Source organism: Aethalodelphis obliquidens, unplaced genomic scaffold (genome assembly GCF_003676395.1).
Source record: "Aethalodelphis obliquidens isolate GAN/ISIS:26980383/991018 unplaced genomic scaffold, ASM367639v1 scaffold20, whole genome shotgun sequence".
NCBI lineage: Eukaryota > Metazoa > Chordata > Mammalia > Artiodactyla > Delphinidae > Aethalodelphis > Aethalodelphis obliquidens.
Genome location: NW_020837964.1, coordinates 9,216,681 through 9,241,225, shown reverse-complemented (window position 1 = coordinate 9,241,225; position 24,545 = coordinate 9,216,681). Strand labels below are relative to the sequence as shown.

General features: G+C 45.3%; 1 protein-coding gene and 1 non-coding gene across 4 annotated transcripts in view; one reads left to right on the top strand and one right to left on the bottom strand.

The window, feature by feature from the left end:
- The window catches only part of WWOX (WW domain containing oxidoreductase), a 983,470-nt gene that overhangs the window by 617,073 nt on the left and 341,852 nt on the right, over positions 1-24,545 (top strand). The gene's annotated exons all lie outside the window — the stretch shown is intronic.
- Positions 7,970-8,042, bottom strand: TRNAW-CCA (transfer RNA tryptophan (anticodon CCA)). The gene has a single exon. It is a non-coding gene; the product is annotated as a tRNA-Trp (tRNA).

Sequence of the window (24,545 nt, the reverse complement as noted above, 5' to 3'; positions counted from 1 at the left end):
CCCGTGTGTTTATATGTTTATAGCTTTTAAAGTGCCTTTGGGAAGCACCGAGGTATGTGGCTTTTCACAGACAAAGAAAAGAGGCCTGGGGGAAGGTAGGACTCCAACTCAGGTCTATTTCTAAAGCTTGACTGAATCTTTGAGAAAATGCAAAGTACCCAGAACAGTGCCAGACGCAACATAGATGCTCAGTAAATACCATCTAAGATTCAGGCTTCTGAGTCCAAACCATACCAATTCCCATCTCCACCTAGAATCGTAAATATTTTAGAGATAAACTCTTCAGAGTCTAGACATACACCAGAACCTAGAAGCACAGATTTCCAAATGGGTGGCATAGTGTTTTTCATTCTTCTGTTGCTCTACCTCTCAGAGTTCCACTGCAGGGCCGAAACTTTTTATAGGACAGCATCACTGTTGAACAGATACTTAGCATATTTAAGTTGGGATCCAAGGGAACCAGAATGTTGGGGGAGATACCTAAAGAAACCTGTTTCCTCTTCAAGGATGTAATCAGATTGAAAAGTAATCCCTCAAGGGCACCCATTTGTAAATTAGGAAGGGAGAGGGAAAAAAAAGGGGGGGTACCAAAAGGAAACATCATAAGGGAGCTCGATTAAGCAAAAGGAACTGGAAAAAAAGAAAAGGAAGCTTGCCCGCTGTTTGTAAATTTGTGAATAAATTCTGTTAAAGAGAGATTGGATTCATATTCAACTCCGAAAACAGGGAAAGGCCTTTTCTTGCACGCTTAGAAGTTTGAATACACTTTCAGTAGCTCTTTGTTATCTCAAATTAAATCTTAAATTGGGCTTGTGGTTCTCTGTGAATTAATGCTCCGGCCTTTCAGCCCTGCTGCCAGGGTCATTCAAATCTAATGGTGGAAATGGTTGCAGGGTCGGCCCTTGGTCGGCGCTGTGTAGAAGGGCCTTAATGATGCTGCAGGCTTTTGCGTTCTGCAGCCGGGGCAGCTGGGCAGTGGGGGGTTGAGGTGGGGAGGGGCTGATAATCACATGATTGGAGCGCGGTGGCCATTGTGAATGAGGAAGTGCGGAATCCCATGCCATCCCGCCGTTCCACGTTGAAACGGGAGGCAAGTGCTTCCTAACGTAGAAAGATGTAAGGGAAGCCACCATCGCCTCCCTTAGCCGTGGGTTAAGGGAAGCCATGTTAGCCATGGTGACCCACGTCCCGGGGTGCCGCAGAAGGAGGGTCACCTGTCCACGTGATCACATACATCATTCCAGAGATACTCCTCTCTTTGTACAAAGGTGGGAGAAAGGCCTCCCCGGGGGCATAATAGACCATGTTTGGTAAAACAGCCCTAGCCCCTGGTGTCAGGGAGTTTACGTAAATGTGTGCATATATTCCTGCAAATGTGTGCATTTAAGGACAGCCAAGAGCACGCTGGTGTGAAATACACGAGACTACCCACTTCTCAATGGATTCCTTGCCTTTGCTATTTCTGTCTCTGCCCCGGTCTTTTTTTCTCTTTAAGTGGAATCGTCAAGCACTCACGATGCTCCAGACACTGAGCTAAGTTTTTTTAGGTATGTCGCTTCCATCGTTACGCCTAGCCATCCAGGTTCGGGTGCTTTCCCCCATGTTACAGATGGTGGCAGGGGAGCCGGAGAGCTCATGATAAATAGCTTCATTGGGAGATTTGACCCCAAGGCTGTCCTTCCGGGACCCAAGCCTGCCTCTCTGTGCGACTCCAGCAGATTTATCTGCAAAGCACATCAGCATCGTTGGAAAGGTTAAATAAATGATGACCAGAATGGCTGATTTGCTGAAACAGTGAGAGCTGACACTGGTCGAGCACTGGCAATTGCATCAGAGCAGTCTTTGGAGGGAAGGCGTGATGTTCAAGCCCATTTTAAAGATGAGGATAGTAAAGGTCAGCGGCATAAAGTCACTGAGAAAGTGGTGGAGCTGGGGTTTGCGTGACTCCAGGGCAAGGTGTATAAGTTCTAAGACCCTCCTCTGTTATCCACATTTTTCCCCCCAACACTCTTCTGGCTCCATTTTCCAGCGGGAAGGCTCCAGGGCTTGAAAGGACCCAGAAAAGTGAGGTCTAAGAGAACAGGTAGAAACCACATGCACCAGTCTGTGCTGTTATTTTAGGACAGGAGCCAGGCACATCCCTGCCTCCCTGTTAGGCCTGGGCTCTGGGCGGATTTAACTATCAGTGAGGGCACTGGGCTGGCTGACATGTTGAGGGACAGAGTTGAAGTGGAAGTTGTCAGGTCACAAGGGGAATTAGCTCCTGGGTGTCACTAGGTGCAAAGTGCTGCAGGCGTTGGCAACCGGGGAAGTCCTGGTGTCTCTATTAGCTCCTCAGGCCATGAGGCCTTAATGACACCCCTGCCAACAATACAGGAGGCAGCCAGTGACAGTAGGGGAAGAGGGCTACCGGCTAATCTAATCTGAATGCCCCACCGGGGGCCTGGGGACAGCAAGGCCTATCTCGTGCTCCCTGTCACAGTGGCAAAGATATTGACAACAAAAAAGTGGCCTCCAGAGAGGACAGTTTGGATACAGAGGCGAGGTCAGAACTGGAACGCAAAACTGGAAGTCATTCCTGTGGGTGGAGGAGGCTGGGGGTGAGAGGGAAGCGGGAGAGGGTTAGGACCGACATTCAGGGCAGCGCCTGCCATGGACACACTTCTGACATCATCACCATCATTGTGACCGTTGTCTGCAATCTGTAGGGTGTCTAAGGACACCCAGCACGACACTGGGCACTTTTAGTTACCCTTTCTGTATAATTATATATAGTAATTTGATGTATAACACTACATCGTATTTATTAAGGTCCTACTATGTGCCAAACGTAATTAGACACGTATTAATAATAAACACAGTATAATCTATACTACATGCCAAACCCTGCACTATTAATTCTCATACCATATTGTATGCCAGTTATCTTTTATTAATTGTTGCTACCATCATTGTGTCTAATCCCCCAACCTTCTAAAGTGGGTACTATTATCAATTCTGTTTTACAAATGAGCAGTTTGGAACTCAGAGCTGGGTTTGAAACCAAGCGTCAGAGGTGATCCTGCCTCTGTCCCCTGAGCAGCATTTTGTGCGTTCCGTACGCCTACTTCTCTTTAATCCTAAAATGTAGATGTGCTTCTCCCCATTTCATAGATAAGGCAGTCAAGAGCCCTGGAGGTTAAGGAATTTTCCAAAGCTACAGAGCTATGAATTGCAAAGCTGGGATTTAAACCCTTGGTTCTCTTCCCCCTTGCCATGCTACCCCAGGCTTATAGGAGGCTCAGAGGGTTAGCAAATGAGAGTCTGCCCTGACCCCAGCAGCTGGAGGGGCAGCTACAGCAAGGCTTCGAGGAGGCCTGGGAGTGGGCCTGGAACTTGGTGGAACCAGGGCCAGGCTTGCTCATCGGGAAGAGGGCGTGGCGGGTGAGCCTCCGGACATTCCAATACAGAGGAAGGGGACGGGGTGTAATTTCTGAGCAGTGATCTCGTCCTGGCTAAATCAGGGCTCCCTTGACTCACGTTAGCAGTGCTTTTGTGAGAAATACGTATGATGTGGGAATCAACATCCTGTGTATCCTGCAGCAGAGCTGCTGGGTTCAAATCGCTGTTCTGTGTAACCTTGGGCACGTTACTCAACCTTTCTGGGCATCCGTTTTCTTATCCTAGAAATGGGGACCGTAACAGCACCCGCCTCACGTGTTTCCATGAGGAGCAAAGCACGTTAATATCTGTGATGCGCTCGCTCGAAGCGATGCTCGGCACGTGTCCCATAGCGTGTTCAGTCGAAAGATCCGGCGGATCTAAGTCTTGCTGAGCAATCCTGCCAGCTCTCTTGACATCGGCCACCCCTCTCCCTGCTCCTCCGACCCCCAAAGCACCCCATGATCACGTGTCTTCCTTTAGATTCGTTCCCTGAGTTCCTGGTCCCGGCACGCCCCAGGCTCCTGTTTCTGTTTGTCTGCCCACTGACTTCTGAGCCCGAGGGGAGAGCAAAACGACTGGCTCCTGGCCCGCCGACTCAGTGACCTACAGCGACAGCATCCCGAGAACACTGGACGCTCGCTCAGGCCAGTTACGCATCAAGGAGCAGAATTTAGCCCCAGGAAAGCCTGTTTTACTTCACACTTTCCTCCTCCTTGGTTTTATTTCCGGGTCTGGCAGACCTACCAAGGTAACACGGGTTCTACGTCAGACTAGAACAGGGGTTCTCAAACTTCACCTGCTTCAGGATTGCTTGGGGGCCGTTTCTCAGACCTCATCTCAAAGCTGCTGTAAAATCTAGCTGGTCCAGGACGGGACCCGGGGATCCGTGTGTTTAACAGGTAGCACAGGATTTTCCCCGCAGTGGTACGCAGACTACATCTTGCGTAAGGCTCATCTAGAGAAAAGGGTCAGCAAAGTATGGCTCGAGGGCCAAATCCAGCTGGCTTCCCTTTTTAAAACATACTGTTATTAGAACACAGCCTTGCCTGATCGGCTACCTTTCGTCTACTCTCAAGCTACAATAGCAAAGTCGAGTAGTTGTAACGGACATCGCCCACCCAAAATGTTTCCTGTTTAGCTCTATGGAGGAAAAGTTTGCCCATTCATGGTCTAAAGGATTTTCTAGGATCTTTGGATCCGTGTGGGGCACAAGCAGCAAAAATGAACAGATGACCATTCCCTCAACCTGTAGAAGATTCCACGCTGAGGATTTTGGAATGGACTGAAAAAAAAATTCATAGAAGTTGAGAGTTATGTTTTATTCGGCGGACAAAACTGAGGACACAGCATCTCAGATCGCTCTGAGAGATTGTCCCAAAGAGGTCAGGGAGGAACCAGGATATAGAGGAGTTTTTGCAACGAAGACCAGGGAGTCAGAACCTCAAAAGATGACTTTTAATTAAAGAAAACCAGGCATCTCGAGTGAAGGAATTTAGCGCTTTTCTCTGTATGGGAAGATGCAAGAGTCCGGGCTCACTGAAATCATTCCTTTGATGTGCACCTCAGCTCTCTGGGGCCAGCATCCTGTGCTTTCTCATCCTGAGTCTCCCCAGGGTGCACCGTTGAGGGTGGCTGCATTGGCTGATGACTGAAACATCCTTCGTTTACCGATATGGTAGTTGGCATTTTTAGTACACAGAATCATTTCATCCAGTCACCCCGACAGGTGTACAAGCCACGATCCTTTCCACTCAAAGGAAATTGAGACTCAAGAGAGGTGGAGAATATCTCAGGGTCCCACAACAAGTGAGGATTGGAGCCAGAATTGGAACTGCCGTTTCCAGAGCCCCCTCCATCCCATGAGCATCTTTCTTTGGATTGGGTTGTGAATAAGTAACACTGGTGGGTACCAGAGTGACCTAGCGTCCTCAAAATACCATCCGACACGGGGCTTACGCTAAAATACTTGAGGAGCAGCAGTGACAACAGCTATAATAACAACAAAAGAATAAGGAGAAGGAGGGAAGGGGTGAAGGAAAGAGGGAGAAGAAGGCAGAAAGGAAGAAAGGACGGAAGCAGTGTCAACATCATAGTAATTTTTGTATCTAGATGATAGACAGCTCTATGGGGTTATTATTTTCTCTCCTTTCGTGTATGTCTAAAAATTTCCCAGTCAACGTATCTCTGTCTGTCTATTTATAAGTACATCCATGCATATGTGTATATATATTATCTTAACATCTACTTGCTCTTAAGAAAGTAGCACAGCACGGCTGATAGTCTCTCCCACCTCTCTCTCTCTCTCTCCCTCCCTCCCTCTCCCTCCCTCTTTCTCTCTCTCTCTTTCTCTCTCTCTCTCTCTCTCATATCTCCCCAACCCCCTGTGCCTTTTTGATTTTTGATTTTTTCATTAAGAAAATGGTAGTGCCTATCTGACTATTTTCGCAGCTTCCCGAAGAGGCCTGAAAATGAGAGTTAAACAAATTACCCATTACCAGGGAAGCCCTGTCCCCACTCCACCCCCGCTCCAGGCAGATTCCCAGTGTCTTCTTTCACCTCTAGGAGATATTCTCCAAGGTCACTAAATTAAGCCTTCAGACAATCGAAAAATTGAATCTCAGTACATCTATTTTACTAACAAAATTTCCGCAGCGCCGATTGGGGCTGACAGGTGCGGCTGTGCCTTCTGGGCTGTTGAGGTCGATTTGGCCGAACGGGATGGCATCAGCTTGTATTGGAGGGAACATCTGAGCAGCTCAGGGCCCCCTGGGAGTCAGAGAGCGCCCTGCCTCCTCGCCACTGTAAATGACGCTTTCTGTTCGCAGAGCTTGCTGGCCTCTTCCTCCAGTCCCATCCTTACCCCCTGCAGCCTCCAGGTCAGCCGCCTCTTCTTCAATTATTTATCAAAAGGGCCATTGCGGTCATTGCAAACACATTTAGGAATATCTGGAAACCGTGTTTTCTTTGAGGGCACTAATATTACAGCAGTAATCACAGTCCTTGTCGCAGGGGAGGGCAGGGTGTGATATTTGGGGAGTGAAGACTGTGAGAAGGAAGGGCTTTGCTCCAAGCCCCTCAGACCTTGCAGCTGCTGCAGCCTGGCTGCTGCAGGGGCCTGGAGAGATGGGACTCACCTAGGAGGTGGAGGCTGGGAACCCCAGCTTTCTGATTGCCAGCTCTGTGACTTTGGAGGTCACGTCCCCTATCCAGCCTTCATTTCCTGCTCTACAAGCTGTGCCTCAGTTGGCGCTTTCAACAGAGGATGCACATGCGCTCCTGGGGGTCTGGGACACCCCCAAAAGTAGCCCACTGTGAACCCCTACGATTTATCTTAAAAGCTTCAGGGGAAGTTTGCATTCCCTTCAAGATATCTCTGTTCATATAAATGTAAAAATGAAGTTTTGATTTCCTTAGCTGTGAGTAACACTGATGCTTCAGGAAGATGCACTGAGTTTATCCTGTAGCTTGAAGTACACTGGTACCCCAGCTGCACAGTGCCAGCATCCATGACCTCCATGGTAGGAGAGGGGCTGCACACTCTTAGGTTATGAGACCCTGGGCAGCTCCCTTAAACTTTCTCTTCTTGAATTTTTTCTCTTGTCTTTGAAAGTGTGATCATAATGCTAGCTACATGTTCAGGAGCATTGAGAGGATCAGAAAAGAAAAATCTTAAAAAGCCTGAAGCTTAATCCCTGGACATAGTAATGTTTGCAAAAATAGCAATTACTAGAATTACATCCAGAAGCTTTTAATGAGCACCTATCTGTTGCACTCCATTCCCAGCCCTAGAATAGAATGTCCTAGAAGATGCAGGAGCTGGTAGGGAGAGAGAATCACACTTAGCAGGTTCTAACATAGTTGATCCTGATGTAACTTCTGTTTCTTGAATGGCCTTCCTCTAATCTTGTTTTCAGGGTTAGCTGTTTGGGTTACTTCTGTCTCTCTTTCCTGGATTCATGCACTCATTCCTAGGTCTTTGTAGCAGTTATCTATTGCTGCCTAACAAGTTACCCCCAAAACTTCATGATTTAAAGCAATAAACATTTGATATCTTATAGCTTCCGTGGGTCAGAAATTAGGGTGTAGCTTAGATAGCTGGCTTTGCCTGGGGGGTCTCTCGTGAAGTTGCAGTCAAGCTGTTGGCTGGGGCTGTGGTCTCTCAAGGCTTCATGGGCTGTTGGTTTCACATCCAAAATGGCATGCACACATGGCTTTGGGCAGGAGGACTCAGTTCTTCACCGCGTGGGCCTCTTCATGGTGATGCTTGGGCATCCTCACAATACAGCAGTTGGCCAAGTGGGTGATCTCAGAGAGAGTTTTAGGATGAAGCTCCAACACCCTTTATTTTTATATATATATATATATATATATATATATATATATATATATATACACACATACGTATATATATACACATATATATATAATTTTTATATGTATAAAAGTAAAAACATTTATTTAGGCTGTGCTTGGTCTTAGTCGTGGCATGCGGGCTTCTTAGTTGCGGCATGCGGGGTCTTAGTTGCAGCATGCATGCGGGATCTAGTTCCCTGACCAGGGATTGAACCCGGGCCCCCTGCATTTGGAGCACAGAGTCCTACCCACTGGACCACCAGGGAAGTCCCTCCAATGCCTTTTAGACACTCATCTTGGACATCACACACTGTCAGACACTACATCTTCATCTGCATTCTAGTCACTGGAAAAGAGCCACTGAAGACTGTGCTTAAGGAGAGGGGAAACTGGCTCCACATTGGAGGGAGGGCTCTCCAGGAGCTTGCTGGCATATTTTAAAATCACCACCATCTTCCACTTCAGTCCACTGGCTCTCATGGGCACCTGGTAGGTTCACTGGTTCAGCTGTTGGCAGAGGCATGAAGTGTGGGGAAATGCATCCGTCCCTTCCCTCTGCATCAGAAAAGTCATCGCCTTTTCTGGAGTGGTTGTGATTGGAGCATGGACACCCCAGAGGAGTCCATCTTTAACGGTGGGGTCACAGAGGCCAGCGAGTGAGCGGAGGTGTTAATGTCAGGGAGGGAGCCTTGAACTCCCTTGATCGTATTCCTTAGAGAAGTTCTCCAAAGACAGAGTCCATCCACTTATAACCATTACAGCAGTAGCTTTGAAATCATCAATTTTATTTTGTTCCCCCCACCCTGCCCCGACAGTAAGAAGCTTGCCTTGAAGAATCACTGCATTGGACAGTGTGGTGGGTCCCACCCTCAGAGCCTTCAGCTGAGCATTGGTGGGATCTAGAAAAACAAAGCAACTGGGGTCAGCAGTTTCTCTTTTTATTTTTTTTTCCTCTTTTCACACCAATCCTCAGTTCACACTCTTTCTAGTCCACTGCCTCTTCCTCCGACATGGACGTGATTCTCTCTTTCACTTAGTGGTCTGGCCATCTCCTCCTCTTTCCCCTGCGACCTATTCCTCTTCCTCCACATTCTTCTTTACTCCGAGGAAAGAAAATCGGGTTACTGTACGCACAACTTACAACGAGGACCACCTAGTTAGAATAACCCCACTAGGCTCTCCACTCCTGTGTCTGATTTTCATTGGCTTCGCTTTTGTTCCTTTACTGCCCACTGTGTTCCTTCCTCCTGTGTATTGCTGGCACATGTGTAAAAGTCTTAAACGCTTGTATGCTGCTTAGAGCTTTCACAGCAATTTCCCGAGCATCATTTCCTCAATGCATCCTCTGTGAAATTGGGTAGGATGGTACCCATTTTGCAGACGATGACACTGAGGCTTAAGAGCATCGGCAAGTTACCCAGAATCACACAGCTCATAAGTGGAAGAGGCAGCCCTGCAGTCAGGCTCTGCTGACTCCTAAATTTCACGCTTTTCCTGCCGTAACATACAGGCGGAATATACACTCTTTGAGGCCAGGTATTGCCTCTCATTCTGTTCTGTATCCCTTTGGCTTTTGCCAAACGTTCTGGTTGACTGAATGAATGAGGGAATGAATGAAGCCGTCTTCAGTCAAACCCGAATGCTGCCCACACACGCATCCCACACTCTGGCTTTCGCATGCGCTTCGGTTACGGAGGTCTGGAAGTTAGTACACACAGAGCCCAGTAAGACCAGGGACCCTGTGGCCTGAATGACGAAGAGGTGCAAACACTTCCCTCTTCTCATAAATCTCGTAAATCAGCGTAGTCTGTGCTGAGCGGGGCCCATGTACCGTGGCAGCAAATAGCAAGAGACCCAAAAGGCTGACCTGGGCCACTGTCCCCATCAAACACCGGCCTGTGCTAAGTCTGCAGAATATTGAAATAAGGGGTTAATTTCTAAAGTGAGCCCCAGGAAAGTTTCCAAGATTGCCGTGTGTGTGTCTCATAAATTGGCGCAAATTGAATTTCACTTTCTGCGCCCGTCAGCTCCTAGGCAAACCACAATTTATTGAGAGGTGTATAGGTTGCCATCCAAAGAAACACAGTAAATGTGAAAAGTGCGTCCTCAGAGGGTATGTAAACAAGGGACGGAGGCTGGCAGGTACAGCAAAGTCCAGGATGTGAAATCCCGGTTGCCTGGGGTTCGTTAGGTACAGCCTCGTTTGTTACACATAGAGGCTGGGTTCCAGAAATCCTTGTTCAGTTCTTGAACATTCTACCGACTTCTAAATAGATTCAGGGTTTTTTATAGTGCAGCGAATTTAGGGTCTGGAGGGGATGCAGACAAAGAGGAAAGCTAACCTTGGTGTTTTGTGTATGTCAATTGACTAGTTTATGCGGAACCAAAAATATTGGGGAACATGTAAATACGCAGGTTTAGTTTTTATTATTATCATGACTATTTCTAACAGTCACGTGTACATACCACGTTCATCTGAGCGATCATAATGGCAGTTCATATCTACCGAGGGTCTACCATGAACCAGACCCTCTGCTGAGGATCTTACAAACCTTGTTTCCAGTCTCTTCGAGGACTCAATCCTTTCAGGAGTTCTGGAGGTTGCTGTAAATGTGCCCATTTTACAGAGAAGACAAGTGAAGCTCCAAAAATGAAATGCTAGCTAATATACGGAAATGAGTCCAATTTATTTCCTTCCAAAGCTTTTTTTTTTAGTTCAACATTGCCTCTCGTTATTATAGTGGTCTTTTCAATACTGAGAAAACAAGTGTCAGCATTCCGGTAAAATGTCTCTGCCTAGACAAATTATTTAATATTTCAATCTAACTTTTATTCTTTTAGCTACAACATTCCAAGCGATGTGCAAAACACCCTAATAGTAAAATAGAGGCTCGAAACCTATGTACTGATAACTATCGAATCCTCTTAAAGGGGGTCAATAACAAAGGTGACTTTAAAAGGGAAACATCCATTAAAATAAAGTGTCCATGAGTGTGTTAGTGAAACAGTTGTATATTGGAAAAAAAAAAAAAATTGAGGTATACTGGACATGGTATGCAGTCAAACATTTGGAGCACTTAAAGATGTTCACATAATTTTCATACACAGATCGGCTTTGGACCTTACGGCACTCCTGTTGGCTAGAGCAGTTATTATGACTGCATTTCATAGAGGGAGAAACAGAGGAGTTAAGTGACTTGTCTAAGAACACACAGCAGTTGGAGAATTCATCCTTCACCAGTCTGACCTCTTGAAGAGGTGAGCAGACTTGGCTAGAAGGGGAAACTAAAGTGGAAAAAAAACCCAAAAAACGAAAATATTGCTAGGAGACATTCAGAAAAATCTCTTGGACATCGTTTAGTAAGAAAAGAGGCAAAATTCAAATCTGAAATCATTCAGAGTACTTTGTTTTTTGTTTCTGACTTTCCATGAAGGTAGGGATCTCAGTTGTATCCTCAGATATGTTTGAGACGAACGACAAGACAATATAAAATGATGTGCCTGCCGAGGCTGCCACATCTTCAAAGCCTTGCTGTTCTTGTTCCCATCCATGTATTTCAATTCCAGAATACACTGTGACATGAAAATTGTGTATTCAGATTGTTCTATTGATTGGTTGAGAAAGTGACCTTGTATGCACACATGAAAATGAAGAGATCTATACAGCGAGGCCTCTTCTCTGTAAAGAGGCAGAAACAACAGTGGATAATAGGCATTTGTTTCCCACCTGGGCTGACTCTCCCTTTCCAAAAGCTCAGAGCACTCAGGGCGAGCTTCCTGTAAGGCTGGGCAGGAGTGGTCTATGTGAGGACACCAGGCAGAGGGCGTACGCGGGGGCCGGCGTCACGTTTCCATTTGCAAAAGCCAGTGGCTCTGGCCGGAGATCGGGGGCTTTCTTTGCAATTTGGACAGTGACTCCCAGGGGACTGGATTCTCCTTTTTCTCATTGGTACAAGGGCTTATGGACCCACCTAAATGGCCGCGTCCCGGAGTTTCAATAAGGAGGGATCCTGCCTCAGTACTTTCAGACACTTCTGCCCGCTGCGTGTCATCATGCATGCAGACTGGAAAGAAAAGGAGTGAGTAGTATAAGCCCCTGCACTGCACTCAGGCCTTGCAAAGGCAGCGCCCCACGTAATCCTCAAAACAAACCTCAAGGTGGATGGCATTAGACCATTTGCCTGGTACAGAAGGTGAGATGCGGGGATCAGGCAGCTGGTAAGTGGTAGAGCGGAGACTGGAACCCAAGATCTTGCATCTAAATTCAGATCGACGTAATCATTCTCTGCATCCGAAGCCCCTGTGGTTTGGATTCCTAATCACAGGACTGAGATGAAATCGAATTTCTTAGATGAGGGAGCCAGGCAGTAGATAGGCCTTTGCCGAGAACTTTCTTTTTTTTTTTTTTTTTTTTTTTACCAGAGTCGGGTTAGCAGGTAGAGATGAAAGACGGATGGGGAAGTAGAGTAGAAGAGAAGAAAGGGAAAGTGGAGGTTGTTCTCAGAACGTAGAAGCCCCGTCTTCATCCCACACCGTGGAAACCAGAGTCCAGAGTATATTAACGAGAAATTCCAGAATCACAAATTGTTCCTTGCTGCTTAGGGAGGGAGGGAGGAGGAGAAGACAAGAACAACACGTGGAAACGTCAGGAGACAGTGAGCTGTGTGTAGATGGCTTTTGTTGGAACGGCTAGGCTGAACCAGGAGGCTTGAGGTGTGTAAAATGTCACTTGCTCGTATCACGGTTTGTGGAGACTCTGCCTTTCAACGCGAGTTTCATCTTCCTTGCCTCCTGCCCTCGGAGACGTGAACGGGACAGTGACTCCTTTACTTCCTAATTCTCGCCAGCAAACTTGCTGCTTCCTCTGCGTTTTGTGTCATTCTGGATGATACCGCATCAAGGCAGTTCCTGGCAGTGGTTGAACCAAAAGCAACTTAAGTCAAAAATGGACAAATATGGATGTCATTTCTAAGGCTTGTTCAAAGGCCTTTGACATCGCTCGAAGCCTGAACACTTCTCAGGAGTGAGACGCTTTTTTTTTCCCCCCCAAGCCACACAAGATTGGAGATTTAATACAGACCACTTAGTGAGGCATCTGCACAGATCTTGCCTAGAAACCATTCCTTGGGGAAGCGAGTATTTTGTATTATATACTGAGAAGGAGAGAGAAAATGATTGAGTGACTAGAAACCAAAGTGCATTTCCCAAGGTGAATTTATCTCGTAACAGTAGCCAGAGGGCTCACAGACTTGGACGTGTCACATATGCGGCGGTCAGAGAGTTGCCTCTACTTTAGTTAATTTTCATAATCACTCTGCATAGATAAAATCCATAAATATAAAGGCATGTGGTTTTGTCCCCATTTTACAGTTGAGAAAACTGAGTCTCAGACCCCTGCTCAAGGGCAGAAAAACCTTGAGTGGAAAAATTCACTCCCTTTGGCTCCAAAGTTCTTTTTACTACACCTCACTCTGGTTTCTAGAATGCCCTGCAAAATTACAAGCCGGAAGCCATCCTTTGGCCATGCCCCTTCCCCTCTGCGCCCAGGTTTGTAGGGAAGGCTGGTAGCTTGGGAGCCTCCTTGTGTAACTCTGTGGGGCTGTGCTTTGGACAGTAGCTTTCCGTGGGTGGTGGAGAAGCAGAGGAAAGCAAATGCAGGGAGCTGGGGCTGTGCTTTGGTCATTCCCAGGAAGCAAAACCAGCTGTCATCAGAAAGGGGGGCTAGTTCAGCCAGAGTGCCAGAAACCCAGGGACATTAAACCCAGTGAAGAGAGGACAGAAACTCTTACCAAACCCCAGAGGGTCAAGGATCACATCTCAGAAGAAGAGGACACGTTTGCAGTTCCTAGACATTGAATGCACATTGTTGAGACAACTCAAGAAACACTTGCACCTTAAAATGGTGAGGCTTTACACACACACACACACACACACACACACACACAGCATGTCTTCTTTGACTGCAAAAGAACTATAGAACAATGAAAAAAAAGTCAATCCCAAAAAGTTATGCAAGCTGTATGATTCCATTTACATAACACTCTTGAAATGACAAAGTTGTAGAAGTGGAGAACAGATTAGTGTTTGCCAGGGGTAAGGAGAGACAGAGGCGGGAGCGAAGTAGGGGTGGCCACACAAGGGCAATGTTAAGGATCCTGGTGGGATGAAAATGGTCAGCATCTTGACTGTCGTCATGTCAATCTCCCAGTTGTGACATTGTCCTATCTCGTTTTGAGAGACAGTACCAGTGGGAGAAATTAGATAAAGGATGCCTGGGATCTCTGTATTATTTCTTACAACTGTGTGTAAATCTATAATTATCTCAAAACTGAAAGTTTACCTTTAAAAAACTGCAGAACATTTGGGGAAAACAATTCACCGAGAAGAGCACTGAAATCACCCATGAGCCCTCCACCCAGAGAGAGTCACCGTTTCCATTTTGGTCTCTCTCCGTCTCCCTCTCTTTCCCTCTCCCTCTTGCTATCCGGAGACTGTGTTTAAACCTGTTGGTCTGATTTTGGTGCAAAGGTAGCAACAAGATCACCCTCCAAGCAGCCGAGGAGCTGTGGATAAGGAATGTGGACACATTTTATGTGCAGAGCCGCAGCTCTTCCCCCCTCCGTCCTCATGCTAATAGGTGTTAAGATTTTGCTATAAATATTACTTATGGCTGTTAATTGAACTGCGTCCCAGATTGTCAGTACATGTTTATTTTCCCATGTTAATTTCCCTGAGTTCTCACAGTTACTGGGGGGAGGAAGGGAGAATGAGATTAGGTTGGATGGGTGAGGAAGGGACAGCATATCTGATACGTAACCTACCTCCCTGGTTGTTCCTGCCAAATGACATGCTTGGTTGGGGACAGTAAAACAGAGCCAAGGAAGAGCTTGGGGACATCTTGAGAAACCCAGCTCCCAATACCACCCCTGCCCATCCCAAGGCGCCTTTTGCGTGACCTCCCAACTCCAGGCATTAGCTAAGCCTCGAGCCAGCACCTACCTCAGTTTTCTTTCTATTGTTACCACTTAGTAGCTGAGTAACGTGGACAAGTTCCTTCACTCTTCCTTGCTGAGTCCCAGTTTCTTCATCTTTCAGTCGAGTTAGTAGGTTATTGGGTGTTTGGAAGTTCAAATGAGCTGACACCTGTGAACTTGCTTTGCAGATACACAGATTTATGAAAGAGTAAGCTGTCATCATTATGGGATGGAAGGAGCCCATTGTCTACAGCACCTCACAGCTGACCCTCACTGTGCACTCATAGAATAATTTTTTTAATATTTTTAAAATTAATTTTTATTGGAGTATAGTTGCTTTACAACATCGTGTTAGTTTCTGCTGTACAGCAAAGTGAATCAGGTATACATATATCCCCTCTTTTTTGGATTTCCTTCCCATTTAGGTCACCACAGAGCATTGAGTAGAGTCCCCTGTGCTATACTATAAGTTCTCATTAGTTATCTATTTTTTACATAGTAGTGTATGTATGTCAATCCCATTCTCACGATTCATCCCATCCCCCCACCCCCCAGTATCCAGAATAATTTTTTTTAATATAGAATAATTACCGTTGCTAACCCTGACTGTTCACATTCCTAACTGTGTGACGCTGCGTGAAGTGTTGAACCTCTCTGTGCCTTGCTTCTCTCATCTTGTTCTCATTTGAAAGAGAGATCAGTGTATGGGTTAGGTGAGTGTAGGGCGCGGTCAGCTAACTGCCACGCAGCAGGAAGCTGAAGTAAGCTGAGTCATCCTTCCTGTGGCCACTGCGCTTGCGCTAAGTATACTAATGAGGTTTTAAAGTAGCGACCTATCCGATGCTGGCTCACAAGTCGCACCATCGGCGAAAGCCAATCACAGAGCGACACATGTTCTTAATCCCTATATAAGCAGACTGCTATAGGATTGCGGGGTCTTCCTTCCATCTTTTCTTTAACGAAGCTGTGCTCCAATAAAGTGTGATACGAGAAGAATCTTGCCTGTGGCGACTCGTCATTCTGCTGGTCGGAGGCGGCTCGCCGCAGGTGAGAGGAGGTGTGAGATAGCACACGTAGTAAGGACTCAGTACGTCTTCGGTTGGCTCATTCGGTAGTCCTCCAGACAGTTGGTGCACCGGAGCTCCTGCCCAGGCAGCACGGTTATGACGAAGAGGGATGATGGCAGAGCATGGTGCCACCGCTAAGTGAGGCTTATTACTTAGCTTTTCTACGGAGCCAGTGGTTTGTGTTGCATTGTTTGTATCATCGTCAAGCAGGATTCCTGCACGGTTGGTCCGTCTTGAAGTTCGCGAGCTAACCGAGGTCTTTCTGCTCTGTAATGTGCCTACCGGGGGCCCGGAATCTTATTAAATGCAGATACTGGTTTCGCAGGTCTACGTGGAGATTCTGCGTTTCTTACAAACTAACAGGCTCCCAAGCGATGCCATTGTTCTTGGTCCAAGGACCACACTTTAGTCAGCAAAGATCTAGACGTGGTTCTGAACAGAAGCAGGACTGCCAGTTGGGGAACCTTTTGGCAGTTCGTGGAGGCGTTTATGGCGGTCTCTGGTATTTAGCCCTTGGCGTCCATAAATCCATCCTGTGATGCCACAGACAGTTCAGTGCAATAAAAAGAAATGTCCCGCATCCTGGTAACACACACACGTGCCATTAGACACTCAGATCAGTGAACTACCTGTCTGCAGTGATCTCAGCCCAGAATCTATCTGTTCTGCCAGAAACACAGTGGGTATGGATTCTCCTAGAAAGGCAAGGGCCTTGTAAATTAACAGAAGATTGTACTGTGTTTTATTCAAAGCTAGCAATATTAGGTCACCGTCTTGAAAAACCATGCAGTGCCTCTCATAGTAGTGTCATCATACCATGAGACCCGTCTACATTTACAGCTGTTATACTCATGGTGATTAAATAGCTTGTGTACCAGCGCTGCTTCCTGCCTGCTCATATGAGCAGATTTTGCCCATTTCTTCCCAAATTTGCATTCTATGATGTCATGTTGGTAGCTTGAGACTAACCATGGTGAGAGTATTTACACCATGGAAATTGGCCAGTGCTACCGATCAGGGTGGTGGTGGGTGGGGGGTGTGTGTGTGTGTGTGTGTGTGTGTGTGTGTGTGTGTGTGTGTGTGTATTTTTTTTTCCAGAGAACTGGTTTACCAATACAATGTCTGCATAAAAATATTTTATTTCAAGATGTCAAGTGTAAAGAGAACATATCAACAAAATTTGATACATTTTAATTTATGTTCCCTGAATCCAAACCTACAAGTAGGTGCGAACATTTGTCTATTTCATTATGGACTTCTGGTATCATCTTATCCAAGCAGTTACCTTTAAAAAGCATGTATTATTTTATCAATTTTTTCCTCTTCTTTAAAGGTAGGGCATCCTATTAATTTTTTTTTGTTACTTGTGTGTGTATGGATAGGTTATATTATTCATGAATTTCATTTCAGGACCTTATCAAGGAAGTATAAAGTATCTCTTTAAAAATCAGGGCCTTGGGGTTTCCCTGGTGGCGCAGTGGTTAAGAATCCACCTGCCAGTGCAGGGGACATGGGTTTGAGCCCTGGTCCAGGAAGCTCCCACATGCTGCTGAGCAACTAAGCCTGTGCGCCACAACTACTGAGCCTACGCTCTAGAGCTCGCGAGCCACAACTACTGAAGCCCGCATGCCTAGAACCTGTGCTCCGCAACAAGAGAAGACACCGCAATGAGAAGCTTGCGCATCGCAACGAAGAGTAGCCCCCCGCTCGCCGCAACTAGAGAAAGCCCGTGCACAGCAATGAAGACCCCATGCAGCCCCCCAAAAATAGTAAAATAAAAAAAAAATTAAATGAAGGCCTTGGATTGCTGGGCTTGAGTGGTACTGATCTAATTAACCACCAGGCAGGGCCTGCAGACAGGTGGGGGACCCAGCTCTTTTCTTGGGGAGAAGACATACTAAGAGTCACGTTCGGAAGTCAAGTCATCGTCAGCATCTCCGCTTCGAGGTGGCCAGGGGACACGTGTCTTCGTCTGGGGCTGGAGTGAGCAGAAGTGTGCCTCATAAGATAATCCAAGGGAAGTTGATTCTAAACAGATTCAGCTGTACAGGGACTGAGGGGGAGGAGAAGGAAGACAAAGTTGGAAATGGGTGTAACAGGATCTAATATGATAGGAAAAGGTGCATGTGAAAAGCGACGGCATGAAGACAGGCTTGAAAGCAAGTTTTCACTCCACAGAGAGAAAGAAAGATGAAACTGAAACCTAATATATAAAAATGTGTGCAGACACACACCCTGTCCTGCAGTTGGCGAGTAGACAGGCAGTTTCTAGCAGCGCCCGCTGTTTCACCAGAGCCTTCTGCTGGGAACAAAAGTGCTCCCGATACTGCACTCATGTTTGGGCCTTTGCTTTTGGCAGTCATTCCTCTTTTTAATTTTTTTTGGGCACCATAGAAATGTTTCCGTAAATAGCACATTTAATGGAGTGTGTCAATTTGTGGCTGTCAGCTACCATAACAGCAGAGGGAAATTCAGCAAAAGCTGAGATTGGAATATACAAGGCTCCCAATTCCACATCCTTCGTGGACTTGTACCTCTAAGCTGTGTAACCTTTTAGTCTCCTCACCTGTGAAATTCTTAGCTTTTGGGGTGGTGAAGCCGCCCAGGTCAGTGCCTGATGGATAGTAGATGTCCAGCCATATTTAGGACACGTTTATTATTATGTTATTATTATGGCGGCTGCTTGGTAGACTCGCAAAGCCAAGAGTTCCTTCCTACATTGCTGACGTGGGAGCGGCAGCTCAGGGGCTGAGATCTGCCCGTGTTGGGACATGAGCAGCCTTTGCATGCAGCAGACCCACGAATGAAACGTTGTGATTCTTTGCTGTGGACTAATTGGGAGCCTCTTGCTTAGCTAGAGTGGGGAATCCAGTGTAAAGGAGGAAGTAAAAATAAAAAGGCATCAACATGGGAGAAAGTTAGCACATCAGAGTCATGGAGGAGCGAAATAATTCCTTCCCTCTCCCTGGCTCAGCATGGATGCAAATGATATATCATGAAGTAAGTCCCCGATACAAAGGCAGCCGGCATAAGTGTCGTATCAGATATTTAGCCAGAGGCAAGAGCAATTTTTTTATTATGTTTTTTGTAAGTTTGATTTACTAACCTTCAGTGCAATCCCTATTTTTAGAGGTTGGCTCGCATGTTTAATTTGTTTTCTCTGAAGCACTGAATCCTTACTCTTGTTTTTCAGGTGTCCACTCAGTTCCTAATGGCAGAGCAACACTGAAAAGAGTAATTACATTTCCTAATTATGTGTAATTAGGCAAAACCCAGATGATGTATTCAGCGCGCTCTCGAAATAGCCAGGGGTCAAGGACTGTTGGAATTCAGTAACGTTTTTATGAATAAGGCGATGCGTTATTTAACGTGGCGGTCCAAGGCGGTACTGGGTGCCTGGTAGACCAGTATAATGGTTGAAATATATGTAGCGTTCATTTATTTAGCCAAGTAAAACCGTAATTGATTCTCTACCTCCTTATCCTCCCCCTCTTTTTAAAACCAGGGTTTGGATTTGCTCTCCTAGCCCAAGAGAGGCCCTTTAAACTCAGAACCATAAAGTTCTGCTTACTGACAGCGTAAGTGATATTTATTTTTTCCAAGCTTAATCCTTTTGAAACATGGAGAAATAAATACATCCTCTTATCTACCATATGCCTGGGACGGGAAATAAATTCTTATTTTCCTGCGGTGTGGTACCAGTAGGCTACAATGAATAATTTGGGCAGTCTCGCTGAAGATAATAGGGAAGCCTTCTCTATTACCAGTGATAATTTTGAATCTCATAATGGAAAACATCCCGAGCCCGAACATCAATCAGGGAAGATAAACAATGGGAAATGATAGGTATACAAAAGGGAAAATGGCAGCGGCACACATGGAGGGAGAGACCGCAGAACTCCGGCGGGGTTATAAATCATGGAGTCAAATCATTTCCATGTAATTAATATCCTCAAATTAAAACATACGTTTTAAAAGCGAGATCTTGCAGACTTTTCAGCTAGGCCACTGGCTGCCTTACAAGATACATCCGGGAACCCCAGAGCCCGCCTCCTTGCATAGATCTTGTGTGGCCCTGGCTGGAGCTGCCCGCAGCCTTGGCTAGCAATGTCATTGCGTGAGCTGGCCTGATGACCTTACTCCAGCCCACCAGGGACCAGCCACCAAGAGATCCGAGCCGATGGTGGCTGCCCTTAGGACATTCGGCCTCCACAGCAACAGAGATTGGCCCACTGAGGCACGAAGTCTAACTTCCTTTACAAGCCTAAAAGACCATTTCCAGCCCAGCGGACACAGCCCCACGAAGTGCTCGGCAAAGCTACAGGCAAATGGACAACCTTCATTCCAAAGGGTCGTTGTCTCCTCCTGGCTAATAACCCTGCATCCGTGCACTTTCTTCTTATCTCGCTGCCATCTTTATCCAGTCCCAAGGTACTTCGATGGGCTTCTTTAAAAAAAGGAAAAAAAAAAAAAAAAAGGAAAGGAACCCATTCCTAACAGTGAGAAAACAGTACCTATTAGGGTGCTACTTCTGCTCAAAATGAAATTTAAGACCGTTTGGCTAATTTATTTACTGCATCACGTGCCACGACCAAGAAGATTTCTAGCCTTTCATCATATTGATCTGCAAGTAGAAATGCACTGACCATGGGCCTTACCGACGTGAATTCAAATAGGACCTCTCCATTCCAACCCCCATTTAGGAGTGGGCCGGAGACTGAGTCAGTTGTCAGATATGTCCTACAGGCCACAAAATGTGCTCATGGATTTTGTTTTATAGGCTTAATATAATATTTGCTAAAACATATATTTAAAGAAATATGTAATTTTTGCCCCAAAGCAAGGGTTTTCCCATGCCATATAATTTGCTAAGTGTGGCTTTGCTGTGTTGTAGCCCATAATTTACAGTCAGCCTCCACAAGGCAAAAATAACTGCAATCTGTGATTAAGTAAGTAATGGACAAGGTAACTAATATTCCCGGAAGGATGGCCTTCCAGACGCTCATCTTAAGTGACAATATGGTTGAAGGTTGAGATGTGTAGTGCTGTACTAATTTAACAGTTTCAGGGAATCAAGAAATGACATTATGAACTGGCATATCCAGGCGGTTGGGACATTGAGCTGAGAGCGGATATCCTCAATGTACATTTTAATGACCTCTGCCTCATTTTCCCCATTTGAAGTAAATGGGTTTATGCCTAACTGTGCCGCCGGATTTTCGCCATAAAATAATTCATTTGGAAGGGGTGTCCTAGTCCAGTCTTCACCAATTCTGAGGCTGCAGTCTGTGCAGGGTGGATGGGGAAAGCATGGCAGAGTGAAAAAAAAAGCATAGACGGGCGGACCAGGCACAACTGGGCTTGAATTTAAGCAACTGCAAGGAGCTATGACCTTGGGGAAGTTGGGTTTTCGTTTGTTTGTTATTTTAATTTTTTGTTTTGAAATAAATTTCAGCTTACAGAAAAGTCACCAAAATAGTGCAGAGAACTCTCATGCACCCTTCACCCAGCTCCTGCTAATCCGAACATGATGCGTTTTTCCGCACTTAGAAACTCACATTAGTACAGTTAATTAGTACAATTAACTCAACTCAACTAACACTTCATTTGCATTTCACTGATGTTTCCACTCAGGTTCTTTTACTGTCCCAGGATTCAACCCAGGTACCACTCTGCATTTATTGTCATGTCTCACCTGTCTCCTCTGATCTGTGATAGTTTCTCGGTCTTCATTAATATTATTCTTTTTAAAATGACCTTGACATTTTGAAGAGCCTGGTGAATTATTTTGTAGAACATCCTCAAGTTGGGTTTGTTTGATGTTTTCTCCTGATTAGATTGAGTTTATGTATTTTTGGCAAGAATACACAGACGTGGTTTGCCCTGCTCAGCCCATCATATCAGATGGTACATGGCATGAAAATGTCTCATTACTGGTGATGTTAACCTTGATCTCTTGGCTAAAGTGTTGTCTGCTGGATTTATGCGCTTGAAAGTTACTGTTTTCCCCTTTGTAATTAATACATATCTTGAGACGAGGTACTTTGAGACTATTTCTCTTCACGTTTTCATCCATTAATTTTAGCGTCTATCTATGGATCTTGCCTGAAACAATTAATATTATGGTGTTCCAGTGATAATTTTCCATTTCTCTCCTGTCGTCCACATTTATTTTATTTTATTTTATTTTTTATTGAAATATAGTTGATGTACGCTGTTGTGTTCATTCAGGTGTACAGCACAGCGATTCAGTTATACATACATATATATCTTTTTTTTTTTCAGATTCTTTTCCCTGATAAGTTATTACAGAATACTGAGTAGAATTCCCTGTGCTATACAGTAGGTCCTCATTGGTTATCTCTTTTATATATAGTGGTTTGTATATGTCAATCCCAACCTCCTAATGTATCCCTCCCCGCCATTCCCCTTTGGTAACCATAAGTTGTTTTCCTTCTACATTTATGAATCAGAATTCCTCTCTATGGAAGGCTGTCCCTTCTTCATTCATTTAATTATTTATTCATTCATATCAGTATGGACACATATATTTATTTTGTTCTATAGGGCATAATATAATAATACTGTTATATCATTTGGCCAGCTTTGACCAATGAGAACTCTTTCAGGTTGGCTCCTGTACCCTTCCAACATGCCCCATCATTTTTTGAGCACTTCCTTACCTTTCGGCACTGTGGGATACTACGTGTCATCTTGTATTTCTCTGTCCCATTCTTGGAGTTAACTCCTTTTCCAGGGAGCCTTGGTTTCATTTACTGGAGAATGATATTTAGAAACCAAGATCTGGTGCTAGGTGTGCTCATTACTACTGCAGTATCATTGCTTCTAGGACCTCTCAGTGGGCAGAGTCTGGAAGTATATGTAGGTATACTAACTCATGCGTACTTATATATCTTATTACTCTGTGTGGGTGTATGTTATATATTTTAAGGTATTTATATTTAAACAAAGTTTATTATTTTTATGCGTTTATATATTTATATTTATAGTATTAAAGTATATTATAAATACGTATTTGTAATATAAATACGTATTTATAATATAAATACATATGTATTTATAATATAAATATATTTTAAAATATGAGTTCATACCTGATTCCAATCCAATACAATCCTGATTCCAATCCATATAAAATATATATGTGTGTGTGTGTATATATATATATATATATATATATATATATATATATATTTTAGATGTTTTTTGATGTGGACCTTTTTTTTTTTTTTTCTTTTTCTTTTTGTGGTACGCGGGCCTCTCACTGCTGTGGCCTCTCCCGTTGCAGAGCACAGGCTCCGGATGCACAGGCTCAGCAGCCATGGCTCATGGGCCCAGCCGCTCCGCGGCATGTGGGATCTTCCCGGGCCGGGGCACGAACCCGCGTCCCCTGCATCGGCAGGCGGACTCTCAACCACTGCGCCACCAGGGAAGCCCTGATGTGGACCATTTTTTACGTCTTTATTGAATTTGTTACAGTATTGCTTCTGTTTTATGTTTTGGTGTTTTGGCCACAAGGCGCGTGGGATCTTAGCTCCCCGACCAGGGATTGAACCCGCACCCCCTGCACTGGAGGGCGAAGTCTCAACCACTGGACCGCCAGGGAAGTCCCCAAAATATATATGTTTTTAAAATAAGAGTTCATACCTGATTCCAATCCAACACAGTCTCGCTTTTCTCGGGGATGTCATTTAACCATTCTAAGTCTCACTTTGCTCTTCTATACACCCACAATTTAGGGTTTGGGGAAGGTATGGTAGATTGTAAAGATAGTAGATTATTTTTTTAAAAAAGAAAGAAAAACAGTTTTTCCCTCTACTGTACCCACACCCATCCTATGTGATGCTGCTCATCCCCCCGTTAAGAGGTGGCTTCTGTTTGTCCACCACTTAAATCAGGTTGACCAAGTGACTTGCATTGACCCATGGGACCTTAGCAGAAATAATACAAGCACAGGCGTGAAAAGCATTTAGATATCGGGGCTTGCTCCCTTGTTACACAGGAACCTGAGACCACCACATGCGCGAGCCTGAGCTAGTCCACCGGAGCATGAGGGGCCACATGTAGGGAGCCAAGTTGCCCTAGTATAGATAGCCTGCCAACCTCCAGGTACACGAGTGAGACCATTCTTGGCTCATCCAGCTACTAACCAAGCCAACAGATGACCCCAGACACAAGAGTGAGCCCAGCAGAGATCAGTCAAGACAGTCTACACCAGAGAAGGAACTCAGCCCATGCACAGAATCATGAACTTTTCATATAAAAAGTTGTTACTGTTTTACCCACTGAGTTCTGTGGTGGTTTGTTATACAGCAAATGCTAGTGAATACAGAAGACTTGGAGATAATGTATGGAAAACAAGTAGCACAGTATCCCATTTGCAGATTGGGTTCTGAATACGTGCCACTTTTCGTTATTGATGCTGTTGTTATTTTTGAGACAAGCTTCAAGTTCTCTTTGCCCCCGAATACCTTCCCAGCCAATCTAACTAAACGGATGGTGTTTGCCAACTGTTGGAACCAGTCCTTTGGTCTGGATCAGCGCCTTCAGAAAGAACCCCTGTTGGAAGTGTAAGACTCTGTATTTATCAGCTCACACCAAGGTAGAGACCTGAGCTCAGTAGATACAGGACTTCGGGTGGAGTGAGCAGTGTAAACACTGGGGAATGGAAAGTTCTTTATCTGGGATCGCCTAAGGGTACGGGGAG